At 38.9% G+C, this 12,487-nt stretch overlaps 1 pseudogene; it reads left to right on the top strand.

Annotated features, from left to right (window-relative positions):
* Window positions 1–10,336: 10,336 nt before the first annotated feature.
* Window positions 10,337–11,374, top strand: LOC102826805 (annotated as a pseudogene).
* Window positions 11,375–12,487: the final 1,113 nt, after the last annotated feature.

Below are 12,487 nucleotides of genomic sequence, written 5' to 3'. Positions count from 1 at the left end.
CATTTAGCCCATGCAAACCTACCTGTTTCCCTATCTACCTTGTTCTTCCTGCCGCTCCACTTCTTGTGTATTATCCTCCCTTTCCTTGTAAATTGCCTCCCCAACCCCTGTGCTCTCCCTTCTCCTTCTTCCCTCCTCTGGTACCTAACAAATATATTTTTTTTCCCCTCTTAACACAGTGTTTCTTTATCTTATCAGACACAACACCTTATTTTAAATAAAGGTGGACAGATATGCCTTAATATTCTGCAATAAAAAACATAGGTAATATAATTTACATATACACATAATTAAAATATTTTTAAATTTTTCATTGTAATACAAGAAAAAGTCAATGGAATGTGATTTATACTTCAAAATCAATATGTAGATGCTTAAGTATCTCTATTCTAGAAGATCTATTGATGTAGGCAAATGTTCAGTATGTGTAGAGTCATCACAAATTGGCAATTGTGAATGTGGACTACTATGGCAACATCAATCTTATATCACAATTTTTCAAATCGGAGGCTATTTTTTACATTATAGTTGCTTCCTTGGAATAATCAACATATATTAAAATGCTGCAAAAATATTTTACATATATAAAACCTGGGACCCAGGTTCAGAAAATTATAAACAAGATTTTTTCCTATGTGGCTCTCTAGCAAGATCTTTCATACTTGTGTGTGGTCATGGGACAGTTTCTCATTACGTAGTATTATCTGTAGTATGTAGACTATGCAGCAACCCTAACCCCTGTCTTTCAATAAATTCTGGTGGCATTGACTGTCCACCATAAGAAAACCAAAAGTGTCACACATACTTGTCCAATTTGGAGAGACTATATGAGCTTTCCTTTTTTGAATGGTAGATTCTGAAGTCATTTTTTCTATCAGTTTTGTTGTTGTTCTTAAGTGCTCTCAAGTCAGTTCCGACTCATAGTGACCCTATTTATCAGTTTTGTTGTTGCTGTTAAATGCTGTCAATTCAGTTCCGACTCATAGTGACCCTATATAGACAGGGTTTTTGAGGAGCAGCTGGTGAGCTTGAACTGAGATTCAAGCTAATCTTGTTGTCAAGTGCATTAACCCACAATGCCATACCAGGACTCCTCTATTAGTTTTAAGATGTCATTAATGAAGAAGTCTACCTGGTTTTTTGATTTGCACTTGACATGTAAGAAAAAGATAATTCCCAAAGAAGTAATTCTGCATTTTTCAAAATATTGCAACACTACATTTAGCAAAACAATATTAATACACTCACAAAATACTTACCAATACAGCTAGTAGGTAGAGTGAAGGATTATAAAGAAACAAATCAGACAACACAACACCCCATAAAGGATTTTCATCATGTGTTTTGGCTTCATGAGTTGATCTTGCAATAAACTCAAACAGCACTGAGCTAGATCCACTCCCAGATCTGTCAAGGATTACTTGTGGTACTTGGATAAGTCACTTATACCCTCTTTGTGCCCCTTTCCCCTCTGCAAAATAGAATAATGTTAACGTTGTCTGCCTTGTTATTTGGATACAATAGCTCCACATGTGAAAATATAATATTTAGCCCTGACAATCAAGACTGAATCTTATTAGACCTCTATTTGGCATGTGAACAATTATCTCTGTTGCTATTCTGACTTTCACTTGTATGTTCTAGAGTATTTGCGTTTACACTATAAAAGGAGGTATCTACGGCTAAGTAAGTAGTTTACCTGAGGATTACAAATATAAATATTTTGTTGTTGCTGTTGTTCAATGCTGTCTAGTCAGTTCCAAGGATCAGCTGGAAGATTTGGATCACTGACTTGGCGTTTAGCAGTCCACTGCTTATCCTACAGCGCCACTCCAGGATTCCATACACACACATACATATATATGTGTATGTGTGTGAGTCAGTCAAAAATTATATGCACTCTGCTTATAGAAATTGTTTTAATCAACTTTCAGAAAGACAAATATATCATTTTTTAACATTATCTCCTTGCTTTTCAATGCACTTTATTCATCTGTTAACAAAATTCTGTATTCCCTTATTTTAAAAAAATGTTCTAGGCTGAGCTGTGAATCATGAATGCACTTCTGTCTTCACTTCTTCATCAGAGGGGAATCTTCATCCTTAAAGGACTGCTTTCAGGGGACCAAACAGGTAAAAAAGTTCGATGGAGCAAGATAAGATCTATAGGGCAGATACTGTAACACCTCAAACCGAAGTTTTTGCAGAAAAGTAACAGTGTGGGCAGAGAGGTGGGGATGTGCATTGCCATGCAAGATCACAATGTCCTTGAATAGCAGTACTTTGTGTTTTATCCGAAGCTTAGGCTTGAGCTCTTCAGTGAGCATCTCCTGTAATGAGCACTATTGATTGTTGAGCCTTTTTTCCTCATAGTGTTCCAACACTGGCCCCAGAAATCTGTGAGCAATCTCAGAAAACTGAAGCATTAATTTTCAGCTGATGTTTGGCATTTGAACTTTTACTTGGTCGGTGACTGAAGATGATTCCATTCCATACTCTGCCATACTTCAGACTCATAATGATGAATCTGTGTCTCTTTACCAGTAATGATTTTTTAAAAATAAACTTTTCCCTTCCTTCAAGTATCAGTCCAAAGTTTGTTTGCAGATGTCCAAACACTTCTGTTTATGTTCTTTTGTGAGTTGTTTTGGTACTAATCTAAAAAAAAAAAAAACAAAACAAAAAAACCCAACCTTTTTGACACCCAAGTCTTTCATGAATTATTTAATAGGCAGAGCCATGGTTCATTTGCAAACTATTTGCCACATAATGTGCTGTCACGTTTCTATTCTACAGAATCATTTCACATGCATGCTCAATGTTGTCATCAGTTGTGGATGTGAATGGGAGTTTTAATGTAACAATTGCAGCTCACAGTGACACTAATAGGGTTTCCAAGGCTGTTTTGAAAACTTTATAGGAGCAGAAAGTCTCTTCTTTTTCTATCAGGGCAGCAACTGGCAGCTAGAACTGTGGACCTTGTGGTTTGCAATCCAGGGCTTATATATACATGGTGCTGTGAATCAGCACCGGACTGCAAACTGCAAGGTTGGCTGTTTAAACTCCAGCTGCTCGTGGAAACCCTATACAGGGTCTCTATGAGTTGGGACTGACTCGACAGTACATAACAACAACAACAAAGGTCTTTTACAACATATTTGTCCAATGAAATACATTGTTTGATTTCTTGACAGCTGTTTGTATGGGAGTTGATTGCAGATCTAAGTAAAATGAGATTCATGACAATTTCAATATTGTTCCATTTATTATAATTATTGGCCCAGTAATGAATATTTTTTTTCTTGATGTTGAGGTGCGATCCATACCGAAGGCTGTAGTCTTTGACCTTAATTAGTAAGTGCTTCAAATCCTCCTTGCTGAAAGCAAGGAAGATTGTGTTATCTGCATACCATACGTGATTAAGAATGAGTGAAGACTCTAATCCTGATGTTACATTCTTCTTTTATAATTCAAGTTTTCAGATTACTCGTAAAGCATACAGGGAGCACAGTGACTCTGTAGGATAAGCACTGGACTACAAACCACAAGGTTGGAGTTTTGAGTCCACAAGTCATTCCATAGGAGAAATATGAAGCTTTCTGCTCCTGCAAAAATGACATCTTTGGAAACTGTATACAGAGTTGCTATAAATTGGAACTGACTCAATGGCACTTAACAGCAACAACAACATACAGATTAGCTATGGTGAAAGTACATGACCCTGAGGCACACATTGCCTGATATTAAACCATCCCCCTTTTCTGTTCTAGTGACTGCATCATGGTCTATGAACAAGTTCCGTATGAGCACAATTTATCACCCAATGCCATTTAGTCTATTCTTACTCATAGTTAATTTATAGGATAGAGGTGAACTGTTAGTTAGGTTTTCCAAATTTGTAAATCTTGATGAAATATATTGTCTCTTCTTCTGGTTACAGAGTAGGTTGTGGGTTTGAGTCACTGACCTTTCAGCTAGCAGCCCAATACTTAACCCACTACATCAGCACTCCTTTAAAAGTCTGCAGCACCCACTATTCCCAGGTGGTCTCCCATACGAGTTCTAACCAGGTTGACCCTACCCAGCTTCCAAGATCACATGAGATCAGGCAAATTCAGGGTGGACCACAATTAAGTGTTCTGGAATTCCCATTCTTTGCAATGTTATCCATAATTTGTTATGATCCATACAACTGAATGCACTTCAGTTGTCAATGAAAAACAGATAAACATCTTTCTGGTCATCTATGCTTTCAATGAAGATCCATCTGATATGCACAATGATATCCCTCATTCCATGTCCTTTTCTGAATTCAGTTTGAATTATTGGCAGTTCCCTGTTGGTGTATTGTTGCAATCATTTTTGAATTATCTTTAGAAAATTTTACATATGAGTAAAATTAATCTGTTGTTTTTAGATGCCATGGAGTCGGTACTGACTCACTGCAACCCTACGCACAATAGAACAAAACACTGCCTGGTTCTGCACCAATATCACAATCATTGCTACACTTGAGCTCATTGCTGCTGCCACTGTGCCAATCCATCTCATTGGGGGTTCTTCCTATTTTTTGCTGACCCTACACATTTCCAAGCATGATGTCCTTCTCCAGGGACTGGTTACTCATGATAATATGTCTGAAGTATGAGAGGTGAAGTCTGGCCATTGTGGTTTCCAAGAAGTACTCTGACTGTATGGCTATCAACGCTGATTGTTTTTTTTTCTGTTGGCAATCCATGGTATTTTAACTTTCCCCTCCAATATTAATAATATTGTTCAATAGTTTCTGCATTCAGTTGGGTCACCTTTATTTGGAATTGGCATGTATATTGATCTGCATTTCTTGCCATAAATGCATGAAAACTTCCACCACTTGTCTGTCAGTTGTATTACTTTGTATAATGTTTCAAATACCAACAGGATCACCCAAAATGGACAGGTTTTGCTGGAGCTTCCATACAAAGACAGACTAAAAAAAAAGGTTCTGACAATCAACTTCTACAAAATTAAATAAATAAATAAATAAATAAAATTAATAAAAAAGCCAGTGAAAACCTTGTAAGTAGCAGAGGAACATTGTCTGATATAGTACTAGAACTTAAGTTCTCAGGTGGTAGGCACTGAAAATATTAATGGGGAAGAATTGCCTCCTCAAAGTGGAGTCAGCCATAATGACATAGATGGAGTAAATCTTTTGGGTCTTTCATTTACTAATGTGTCACAACTGAAAATGAGAAGAAACAGCTGCAAGTGTCCATTAGCAATTAGAATGTGGAATGTATGAAATATGAATCTAAGAAAATTGAAAATGATAAAGAAATTAAAGAAATGTTTGAAGATCAATATTCTAGGCATTAGAGAGATGAAATGGACTGATACTGACCGTTTAGAATCAGGAAATGATATAGTCTATTATGCCATGAATGAGAAATTAAGGAGGAATGGTATCATATTCATTGTTAAAAAGAACATTTCAAGATCTACCTTATCCTGTCAGTGATAGGATGATGTCCTTATACCTAAAGGAAGAGCAGTAAATATAACTATTACTAAAATTTTCAACCAATCACTAGTGACAAAGATGAAGAAACTGAAGATTTTTACCAGCTTCTGATGTTCAAAATTGATCAAATATGCCATCAGTTTTAATAACACAAAGATTGACTGCAAGACAGAGCAATTAGTCACATGCAAGTTCAAACTGAAGTTGAAGAAAAAAGAAAATCAAACAAAGCCACAAGAGCCAAAGTGCAAACCTGGGTATATTACACCTGATTTAGAGATCATGTCAAGAGTATGTTTGATGCATTGAACACTAATGACTGAAGAACAGATGAGTGCAAGGTGAAATCAAGGACGTCATACTTGAAGAAAACAGAGGTCATTAAAGACACAAGAAGGAAAAGACCAAAACTCATGTCAGAAGAAACTCTGAAATTTTCTTTTAAACATAGAATAGTTGAAATGAAGTAAAAGAAGTGAACACATTATTTCAAAAGGTGACTGAAGAAGACACAGTAAAGTATAATAATGAAATGTGTAAAGACTGGAAGGTTAAAAACCAAAGGGAGGAAAAGGCTTGTCATTTCCCATTGGCGTTTTCAATTTGGCTTAGCATTTCCCAAATTGAAGTAACTTAAGAAAACATTTAAGTCTTGAGTTTCAATTTTAAAGAATTTTGTGGACAAAAGTTTAAATGATGCAGGGAATATCAAAATTAAATGGAATGAATAATCAGAGTGACTGTACCAGAAAGAAGCTGCTGAAGGTCAACTAGTTCAGGAACTAGCATATAATCAAATACCTATGGTACTGAAGGAGAAACTCCAAACTACACTGAAGTCATTGATGAAAAAATAAAGTTCCAGGAACTTATGGAACACCAATAGAAATGTTTCAACAAATAGATGCAACACTGGAAGCACTTAATCATCTATGCTAAGAAATTTGGAGAACATTTTATACATGAGTATGTGTGTGTGTGTATGTATGTGTGAGAGACAGAATCTTGAAGTGGTGCTGTAGGATAAGCACTGAACCACAAGGTCAATAATGCAAATGAATCAAAACCGTTCCTACAAAACCCTATGCTTGGTCTCCATGAGTCAGAACTGACTTGACAATACTTAACAACAAGTATCTATATCTTTATCTATATCTATTTGTTGTTTGTTGTTAAGTGTCATTTAGTTGGTTCTGACCCACTGTGACCCTGTATAGGGTTTCCAAGGAGTGGCTGGTAAGCTTGAATCTCCAAACTGACTTTGCAGTCGAGCACATTAACACACAGCCCAATACCAGGAGTCCATATATATCCATATCTCTGTATATTTCTCTGTATCTGTATCTATCTATCTATGATGGAGTCCTGGTGTGGCACTGTAAGGTAGCCACTAGACTGCAAGGCTGGTTTGAACTGCAAATTCTAATTCACTAGCTGCTCCTTGGAAACCCTATACAGGATCGCTATGTGTCAGAACTGATTCAAAGGCACTTAATAACATAATTAACATATATGTATGTATATCTATTTGTCTCTCTACATAGATAGATGTACATATATATTACAAGTTTCTAGCATAGTAAATATCAATAAATGTAACTCATATAAACTAAGAAATCTTGCAAAGCTGAATCTTGTCTCATTTTCAAGTCTCTAGGTGGTAAACAGTTAACATGTTTGGCTACTAACTGAAACTTTGGTGGTTTAAGTTCATTCAGAGATACCTCAGAAGAAAGTCCAGGAAATCCACTTCTGCAAAACGAGGTTTTGAGAATCCTATGAAGCACAGTTCTACTCTGACACACATGTAGTCATCATGAGTTAGAATCAGCTCCATGGAAACTGACAATCATTTTTAAGAGGTAAAATATTCCTGACACCAAAGTTGGAGAAGCATTGATTTAGATTATAGTCAAATTTCTCTTTATTAATGAACTGGTAACATGGGTTTTCTATTGCTGTGTGCTATGGAGTTGATTCCAACTCACAAGAACACTATATAGATCAGAATAGAACTATCCCATAGAGTTTCCAGAGTTGTAATCTTTTTGGAACAGGTCACCAGGTCCACTGAAGGGTTTGAATTGCTCACCTTTCAGTTGGTAACTGTGTGCTTACCATCAACAGTCCTGGTTTTTCTTATGTTGTTGATGTTATGTGTCTTCGAATTAATTCAGACTCATAGTGACCCTGTATAGGGTTTCTGAAGAGCATCTTGTTGGTTTGAACTGCAGACTTTATGGTTCGTTCTCTAGTATTGATCCTACAGTGTCATGCCAGCCTTATCTATGGTGGTGGTGGTGGTGGTGGTGTACTGTGGAGTCAGTTCTGACTCATAGACAGTCTGCACAGGGTTCCCAAGGCTGCAAATCTTTATGGGAGCAGAAAGCCTCATCTTTCTCCTACAGAATGCTGGTAGTTCAAACTACTAGTCTTGAGGTTAGCACCCCCACTTGTAACCACTATGCTACCAGAGCTCCTTAGGTTTATCTATTGTTGTTGTTGTTAAGTGCTACCAAGTCGGTTCTGACCCATAGTGACCCTGTACAGGGTTTTCGAGGCTGTAAAACTTTACAGGAGCAGAAAGCCTCATCTTTCTCCCGCAGAGCAGCTGGTAGTTTCGGACTGCTGACCTTAAGGTTTGCAGGCCGATTTGTAACCACAACGCTACCAGTTTATGTATAGAAAGCATTTATATCCCAGTATTTCTTATAGCTGAATAATCATAGTCCTTGTTCTGCATTATCTTTTATTCTTTCTGTATGATTTTCATCTGCTGAAAACAATTGCTTCTTCTGTAACAATAAAAAATTGTTATAGCAAATACAAGAAATATTTTATCCTATCTGGTAGCGTAGTGGTTACAAATCGGGCTGCGAACCTTAATGTCAGCGGTTCGAAACTACCAGCTGCTCCGCGGGAGAAAGATGAGGCTTTCTACTCCCGTAAGGATTTACACCCTCGGAAACCCTGTACAGGGTCGCTATGGGTCGGAACCGACTCGAAGGCACTTAACAACAACAACATACATGGAGTCTTACTGTGGCTCTGTGGATTAATGCGCCAGGCTGCAAAGCCATTTGAACTGCAAGGTTGGCGGTTCAAGCTCACCATCTGCGACTCGGAAACCCTATCCAGGGTTGCTATGTCTTGGAACCGAGGCACTTAATAACAACATACATGTTCAGTCTTACCATTTACATTATTGAGATGCTGATCTGCATTCCTTTGGTCTATATAGTTTGCAAATGCCCAAAGCATGCCTTTTTGCTATCTGTACTGTGATGAGTCTCATATTGCTTCTTGAGAACTGTTCTGAGGCAATGGATGGATTTTATGATGGATTTTTTTGCCAGAGAGAAAATCGTTTCCAGTGATGTATGGCTTGCAATAAGGCCCTCTTCTGTGTGTAAATAATTGTCTCTAGAGGCTCTTTATAGGGATTCCTTGTAGCACAGTGGTTAAGTTCTTGTACTAACCAACAGATCAGTGGTTCTAATCTTCTAGCCACTCCAGGAAAAAAAGATGTGTCAGTCGGCTTCTGTAAATATTTACAGCCTTGAAAATGCTATGGACCACTATGAACAGGAATCGTCTACTGCTTCTGTAACTTTTCAAGAGTCTTGTTACATATAAGTCCCTCTGCTTCAAACTTACCAACTGCTCCAGGAGGAAGAATGTTTGACAATCTTCTCCCATAAAGATTACAGCCTAGAAACTACTATGGGACAGTTCTATTCTATCTTATAGTGTCGCTATGAATTGAAATTGACTTGATAGTACACAAAACAGCAATAATGTCTCACAGGCTGTTGCATTTTCATACCATGCATTTCACTGTATGTATAGTCTATAAAGTCACTATAATATGAAATATGTAAAACACCTGATAAATACAAAGAAATAATACTAACTGTTACTGTTAAGCACTGTCTAGTTGATTCTGACTCATAGTGACACTGTATAGGGTCTCCAAGAAGCAGCTGCTGGATAGAATCAAAGGTCCTTATGATTACTTCAGTTTTTTTTGTGTGTGTTTTTTTTTTTTTTTAAATGAACAAAAATGAAATTTTATTTTTGCAGAAACCTAAAACTTAATGATCAAGTAAAAGTAATAGAAGAACAAAATTACCCAAAGAAGGAAAAGATGCCTTGTGTGGTCAGTGACAAGAGGATTCTGGGTGAGCCCTGACTCAGGTGCTGATTCTGGAGGAATGGCCAAGGCTGGCTGTGCATGTAACGATGACTAAAGAGGTGAGGGTCGCAGTGGACCTGGACCAGAATCTGGGTGTGGCCCCATGTGTGATGTGGAGCCAGTTCTGAATGTTGATGTGGATCTCAAGTGGGTTACAGAGGTGAAGCTCAACATCTGTATTGAGTGGATTCCAGAGGCAAGGCCTGATGTGATTGTGGAGTGGGTTCCCAAGGAGACCTTCCATGTGGAAGTTGAGCTTGGTCCCACAGCAATGCTTGGTGTGGCACTGGGGAGAGCTCCAGAGGGGCATCTTCATGTCCCTCTCAAGCATGACTCTGATGTCATAGTCCACATTGACCTGGAGTGGCATCCAAAGGCAAAGCTGAATGTGGCTGTGGTGCAGACTTCAGAGAAGATGTTTGATGTGTAACTGGAAGGCGTGTCTGGAGCGATATTGGGTGTAAATCTGGAGAGATTTGCAGAGGTGTATCTCTATGTGGCCCTTCAGTTTGATGTGGAGGTCATGCTTGACATGTTGGGTGTTTGCCTGAGGAAACACTGCACGTGGACCCAGAGTGCCACAGAAAGATAAGGCACAATGAGATTCTGGAGTGGGTTCCAGAGAAGTTGTTCTTCTTCAGCCCCACAACCGAATCATGGGGCTGGACCTGTCCTACAGTGGCCATTTCACCCAGGGCTATATGTTTGATGTCAAGCGAATCTCAGCCACATGCATCTTCTTTGAGTCCAAGCTCTATAAACTGAATCCTCAAACTGGCCTTATTGACTATGACCAACTAGCACTGACTGCTGGCTTTTCTGACCACTTGTCATTGTTTCTGAGACCAGTACCTATGTTCGCCTCATTGACTATGTCTGAATGAAAGAGGTGTGTGATGAGATCAAAGCATACTTGCTGGCAGACATGGCTCACATCAGCAGCGTGATCCCTTCACCTTTCAAGTATGCATATGTTGTCACCACCACCACTCATAAGACCCTTTGAGGGGGCAGATCAGGACTAATCTTCTACCAGAAAGGGGTGTGGGCTGTGGACCCCAAGTCTGGTCATGAGATCCTTTACACATTTGAGGACCGAATCAACTTTGCTGTATTCCCATTGCTGCAGGGTGACCCCATAACCATGCTATTACCACAGTAATTGTGGCCCTAAAGCAGGCCTGCACCCCCATGTTCCAGGAATACTCCTTGCAGGTTCTGAGAAATACTTGGATCATGGCCCATGCCCTGCTAGAGCAAGGCTATTCATTTTGGTGTCTGGTGGCACCAACAACCACCTGGTGTTCGTAGACCTTCGACCCAAGGGCCTGGATGGAGCACAAGCTAAGCGGGTGCTGGAACTTGTATCAGTCACTGCCAATAAGAACATCTGCCTTGGAGACCCAAGTGCCATCACTCCTGGGGGCCTGCAGCTTGGGGTCCCAACAACCTTGACCTTCTGAAAATTCTGGGAGGATGACTTCTGGCAAGTTGTGGACTTCATAGATGAAAGTGTCAGCATTGGCTTGGAGGTGAAGAATAAGACTGCTAAACTCCAGGATTTCAAATTCTTTCTGCTCAATGACCCAGAAAAAAGATAACAATTAATTGACTTCAGACAATGGGTTAAACAATTTGCCAGAGCCTTCCCAAAGCCTGGTTTTGGTGAATGCTGAAGGTACTGGATTATGAGGCCCACAGATTAGAAGTTACTCTCCCTTTTCCACTACTGGGCCAGTGGAGGAGAAAGCTCATCTTCCTAATTTTTGATGAGGGAAATAAGAGCCAAGTATAATCTCCTTCTAGAATTCATAGCTGAGACAACTTTTTGGTAACAAGACTTAGGAGTGTCTGGGGCTGTCAGCCCTCTTTGCCATATCTCAGTGTTATAGATTCCCTGTCCTTTATTGGGGAGGGGGAGTTACCCTTCTGAGCCAGATGAAAGGGTGGATAGGCACCCTTCTTCCTGTTTTTAATAAAATGCTAACTTGAACCAAAAACAAAACAAACAAACAAAAACTGTGATACACAGATGATACAATTTTACTTGCTGAAAGCAAAGAGAACTTATAATACTTACTGAAGAAATCAAAGACCACAGTCTTTAATATGGGTTGTATCTCAATGTAAAGAAAACAAAAATCCTCACCACTGGACCAATAAATAGCATCCAGATAAATGGAGAAAAGCTTGAATTTGTCAAAGACTTCATTTTGTTTGGATCAACCATCAATACACATGGAGTCAGCAGTCAAGAAATCAGATCACATATTGCATTAGACAAATTTACTGCACAAGACCTCTGTAAAGTGTTCAAGAGCAAAAATGTCGATTTGAGAATTATGGTGCTCTTGACCCAAACCATGGCATTTTCAAGAGTTTCCTATACATGTGAAAGTTGGGCAATAAATAAAGAAGACCCTAAAGAATTGATGGATTTGAGAAATGGTGTTTGAAGACAATATTGAAAGTACCATAGACTTCTAGAAGAATAAACAAATCTGTGTTGGAAGTAGTGCAGCCAGAATGTTTCTTGGAAGACAGACATCGTTCTCATACTTTGGACGTATTATCAGGAGGGACCAGTCTCTGGAGAAGGACATCATGCTTGGTTAAGTGAAAGGTCAGCAAAAATAGAGGAAGATCCCCAACAAGATGGATTGGCACAGTGATAGTAGGTAGCAATGGGCTCAAGAGTAGCAACGATTGTGAGATTGGCACAGAACATGGCAGTAATTTGTTCTGTTGTGCTTAAGGTCACTATGATTTGGTACCAACTTGAGGGCACC

This window comes from Chrysochloris asiatica, unplaced genomic scaffold, assembly GCF_000296735.1.
Source record: "Chrysochloris asiatica unplaced genomic scaffold, ChrAsi1.0 scaffold00147, whole genome shotgun sequence".
Taxonomy (NCBI): domain Eukaryota; kingdom Metazoa; phylum Chordata; class Mammalia; order Afrosoricida; family Chrysochloridae; genus Chrysochloris; species Chrysochloris asiatica.
This window is presented reverse-complemented; position numbering and strand designations above follow the sequence as displayed.